The sequence below is a fragment of the Macaca fascicularis genome, chromosome 4 (genome assembly GCF_037993035.2).
Source record: "Macaca fascicularis isolate 582-1 chromosome 4, T2T-MFA8v1.1".
NCBI classification, from domain to species: Eukaryota; Metazoa; Chordata; class Mammalia; order Primates; family Cercopithecidae; genus Macaca; species Macaca fascicularis.
Window position 1 is genome coordinate 82,454,439 of NC_088378.1, and position 5,586 is coordinate 82,460,024.

Below are 5,586 nucleotides of genomic sequence, written 5' to 3' on the forward strand. Positions count from 1 at the left end.
AGGAGAAGGAAGCAAGCACAGGACTTTGCCTCTGATCAACACTGGGACTCTCCCAGTAAAATCCAGCATCATATAGGTCCCCATGGCCCTAGACTATAGCCTTATATCCACAGAGTAAACTTCTAGGCCCACTCCAGCATAAGGTTGGATCACACAGCCCCAGTCTCCAGGCCTACCCAGAAGACTCATTCTGTGAGCCCATCCCACCAACAGTCTGCATTACTATAGCCCCTGGGCAGGCTCTAGCCTCTGAACAGGCCCCAGCACTGGGCTGGCACCAGTGGCCTTGGGCTTCAGTCTGACTCCAGCACCAGTCCAGCTCCTACATACTCTCAATCCAGGCTGACCTTCCTGACCCCAGGCTTTAGGCTGACCCCACAGATTCAGTCTTTAAGTCCACAACAGGTCCAGGCCTACCCCAGCAGCCCCAGGCTTTAGGTTCACCGGTGTCAGGCCAGCTCTTGTAGCCTTAGACATCAAGTCGACAATCCATGGACCCATGCTCTAGGCTAGTCTCTGTGGCCCCAGCCTCCAGGCCCAACCCAGGCCCAGGCCAGTATAGAGCCAGGTGGGCTCACATAGCCCTAGGCTTCAGCCCTACCCTAGCAGCAGGACAGCTCCAGGATCCAGGCCAGTCACAGTGGCTCCAGGATCCAGTGGGTCCAGGGTCCAGGACTACCCCAGTAGATTCCAGTTCCAGAACAACCCCAATAGGCTAAAGTTTTGGGGCTACCCCTGCAGAACCAGGCTCAAAGCCCACACAGCACCAAGTTAACCTCTGTAGAGACAAACTTTAGGCTACATCCTGTGGATACAGGCTCCTGGCCTGCCCTTATAGACCCAGTCAACAAGTCCACCCCAGTAGATCCAGGCTCCAGGCACAATCTCATGGACCCAGATGCCAGGCTTATGCACCTGCTCACCCAGGCACCAGTCAGCCTGCCCAAGGACTCTAGCAGAAAGTCGGCCCATGAAGAATACTAGAAGCTTGGCCCAAAATTTCTGAACAGGCTGACTAGTGATGAATTTTTCCAGATAAAGCCAATATGCAAAGACTAGAATAAGTCCTTACTTCTCCAAATGTACTGACACCAATGTACAGCCATAAAGATTAAGAACAATCGGGAACATCATCAAAGGAACAAAATAAAGTACCAATAAGGAGCACTAAGAAAACAGAGATGTATAAACTGCCTGAAAAAGAATTTAAAACAATTCTTTAAGGGAATCTCAATGAACTTAAAGAAAATATATAAAATCAATTCAACAAAATCAGGAATACAATAAGCAATCAAAACAAGAAATTGAACAGAGAGGATAAAATTGTTTTAAAAATTGAAATCTAAATTCTGAAGCTAAAAAATACAATAAGCAAAATAGAAAAAATGCAATAGAAAGTATTAAATAGCTGAACTGATCCAGCAGAAGAAAGAATCTGTGAACTGGAAGACAGGTTATTTCAAAATATACTGTCAGAGGAGAAAAAAGAAAAAATAAATAAAGAACTATAAAGCTTGTGCAACTTGTGAGACAGGATCACAAGAGCAAATACTCAAACCAGAAAATTTTCATAAAGAAGAAAATAACAAAGGACCAGAAAACTTGTTAAAAGAAATTGTAGAAAGTTTTCCAAATTTGGATAAAGATATAAATATCCAGGTACAGGTCAAAAGTCGTCAGTAAAATTCAATAAAAACAAGACTACATCAAGACATGTTATGATTAAACTATCAAATACAAAAACAGTCCAGGCACAGTGGCTCACACATGTAATCCCAGAACTTTGGGAGGCCAAGGTAGGAGGATTGCTTGAGTCCACAACCAATCTCGGCCACAAAGCGAGACCCCTGTATGTGCAAAAAATAATTAGCTGAGCATAGTGGTACATACCCATAGTCCCAGCTATTGGGAGGCTGAGATGGAAGGATCACTTGAGACCAGGAGTTTTAGGCTGCAATGAATCATGAACACATCACTGTTCTCCAGCCTGGGCAACAGAGGAAGACCCCATCTCTAAAAAGTAAATAAATAAACTAAAATAAAGAACAAAGAGAGAATCCTAAAAGCATCAAGAGAAAATAATCATATTACAGAAAAAGGAGCCCCAATAACGCCAAGAGCACACTTCTCAGTATAAACCTAATAAGCCAGGAGAGACTGAGATTATGTATTCAAAGTGCTGAATAATAATAATAATAATAACTGCCATTCAAGAATACTTTAAATAGCAAAACTGTCCTTTAGAAATAGAGGAGAGATAAAGGCTTTTTCAGATAAATAAAAGCTGAGAGAGTTTATTACCACCAGAACTGTCTCACAAAAAATGCTAAAGAAAGCACTTTAAGCTGAAAGTAAAGGATGCTAACTAGTAGCAGGAAAATATGAACATATAAATCTCACTGGTAAAAGTAAATACACAGTCAAATACAACATACTGTAATACTCTAATGATGGTGTATAAATCTTTCATATATTTAGTATGAAGGTTAAAATACAAAATGATTAAAAATAATAATAACTGTAATAAGTTTTAAAAAATGCACAATGCAAAAAATGTAAATTGTGACATCAAAAATATAAAATGTGGTTGGGAGAGGCCAGGGGTGGTCCTAATTGGTAAGGAAAAGGTAGTCTAGGACAGTTGACTTGTAAGTGAGACTAATTCTCTTCACCCCACTTGACCCCCAAGAGTTGATTATGGAAGATTCTCGCAAGTGTAACACATCAGAGACTGCATCTCAATCTGGTTCAGCAGTTCAGGGAGCTCATATTTCTCATATTACTAAACAGATGGCATTAAGATGATCTGTACTAATGACAATGGTACCTCTTCTTGGAGAGCAAGTACAGATTCAGGATGTCATCCAGACAGCTCAGTCTTCTGTAATTCACCCACCACATGTGCCAATAGTATGATCTTTATCAGAAGGTGAGGAGTCTCAGGACCCATCTGACAGCTTAGGCTCATTATGGAAAGCCTACAGGATCCTAGCACAGCATTCATCTTACAGAAAATTTTTAAAAGACCTATCTTCTGAAGATGTATGGGACAGAAAAGGAGATGAAGAAAACCCTGGAGTTTTTGCTGTCACTTCTGTCTGTTCCACTCCTATCTCTCACAAGGGCAGCGAATAGTACATTGCCTTTGTCCCAAGTGGAGACTCACCATTGGCCAGTCCAGGCACAGCTAGAGTCCAGAGACTTCGGACATAATTAACTATGACAAATTCAGGCAATACTCAGCAAGGTACAACTATTCTCTAGTATATGCAGGTCTCTGATAGGTCTTTAGTATATGCAAGGTAAAACTATTCTCTAGTATATGCAGGTCTCTGATGGACAGCAAATACTTGTGTCCAGCAATCAGTTGGTTGTACAGACTGCATCAGGAGATATGCAGACATATCAGATCCAAACTACCTTCTTTGCCACAAACAATGATGATGACATCTTCTATGACTCTTACATGTCAAACAAATAATACAGAAGACCCCCAATTGAAAGGAGAAATGATGTTAATGAAATATAGGCTGCTTGATGAACTTGACAAGTTGATCTAAAATGTTTAGAAGAGTAAACAACCAAAAACAGCAAAAATATTTCAGACAAGAAAAGCCATTTGAGAATATTACAGAAGAAAGAATATGTGAAAAGCCTAGAAAATCAAATTATCATTATGAAAAATAAAAATAAAACTCTAATAGAAGAGTTAAAAACTTTGAAGAATATTTATTTGAATAAAAGTGCTTGATTCTTAAGAAAGAAGATATTTTTGTGGACCTTCATAAAAATTAAATAAAAATTGTAGTGGAATTTTATAAATTAAAAGGTTAAAAGTGAAACTTTTTATTTAGGCTTTTGCAACTCAAGGATAAGAATCTTGTACAATTTATCTGGTGACAGAAGATTAAGTAAAAAATGACCCCAAGGCAGCTACTAGCATGAATGAAAGCTTTGTACAAATTAAACATACTCAAGAAGCAAGAAATAAACTCGCAGCAATATGAATTTTCTAAATAACAATAGCTGCCAATCCAAAATGTCAGAGAAGATAAAGTTTGGTAAATTATATTTTTAAAAACAAATTAATTTATCACATAGGATTGCATTTCTAGGTCATGAAATTTACCTTTTTCAGTTATGTGTATGTGTATTTTATTTCTGCGAATAAATTCTAAATTACAAATATAAATGAAAACCCATTAAATTAGTAAACATACAAATTATGTGTTTTCATTATGTGTACTTGTTCTATTGTCAAGTCTTTAAAATGGGGTTTTAAAAGTTTGTTTGTTGGACTTGAGAAGATTTTCAAGACTGGGTTAAATATTTTTGAGGTCTTGTTCTAAAAGGCATCTAAGGCTACATGAATGAAGTATGGTGACTTTGTAACATTTTTAAACAGTTCTCTTTGACTACCTACCAACCTAACTCCAGACAATACTCAGGAAATACTCAATACTATCTCAGTAAGTATACTTGATTGTATACTATCTTGATAAGTAGTACTACTATCAAGTATACTACTTTGATAAGTAGTCAAAGAGAACTGTTTAAGAAAATTGTTTGTTTTAATTCTATTCTCTGTGTGCCGTTAAATATTCATTATGTACTCTGTTATGCTTTAATAGAATGGAATGTTCACAGGTTCTTAAAATGTCATTTAATAAAACCTTCTGAAGATTCATACCAAAGTTTTTTCAATAAGTTTTTTTTTTGCTTGTTTGTTTGTTTGTTTGTTTTTAAGTTCAAAGATACATGTGCAGAACTTACAGGTTTTTTACATAGGTATACATGTGCCATAGTGGTTTGCTGCTCCTATTGATCCATCCTAAGTTCCCTCCCCTCGACCACCACCCCCCAACAGGCCCTGGTGTGTGATGTTCCCCTCCCTGTGCCCATGTGTTCTCATTGTTCAACTCCCACTTATGAGTGAGAACATGTGGTGTTTGGTTTTCTGTTCCTGTGTTAGTTTGCTGAGGATGATGGTGTCCAGCTTCATCCATGTCGCTGCAAAGGCCATAATCTCATTCCTTTTTACAGCTGCATATTATTCCATGGTGCATATGTACCACATTTTCTTTATCCAGTCTATCATTTATGGGCATTTGAGTTAGTTTCATGACTTTCCTATTGTAAATAGTGCTGCAATAAACATATGTGTGCATGTATCTTTATAGTAGAATGGTTTATATTCCTTTGGTTATACATCCAGTAATAGGATTCCTGGGTCAAATGGTATTTCTGGTTTTAGGTCCTTAAGGAATGGCCATACTGTCTTCCACAATGGTTGAACTAATTTACATTCCCATCAGCAGTGTAAAAGCTTTCTTATTTCTCCACAGCCTTGCCATCATATATTGTTTCTTTGCTTTTTAATAATTGACATTCTGATTAGCATGACATGGTATTTCATTGTAGTTTTGATTTGCTAATGGTCAGCAATGTTGAGCTTTTTTAAGTATGTTTTTTTGCCACATAAATGTCTTCTTTTGAGAAGTGTCTGTTCATATTTTTTGCACACTTTTTGATAGGGTTTTTTTTTCGTTTTATTCTTGTAAATTTAAGTTTCTTGTAAGTTCTAGA

General features: G+C 37.7%; 1 pseudogene; it reads left to right on the forward strand.

Moving 5' to 3' along the window:
• Window positions 1–2,697: 2,697 nt before the first annotated feature.
• LOC102117146 (cyclic AMP-dependent transcription factor ATF-1-like) lies at window positions 2,698–3,751 on the forward strand (annotated as a pseudogene).
• Window positions 3,752–5,586: the final 1,835 nt, after the last annotated feature.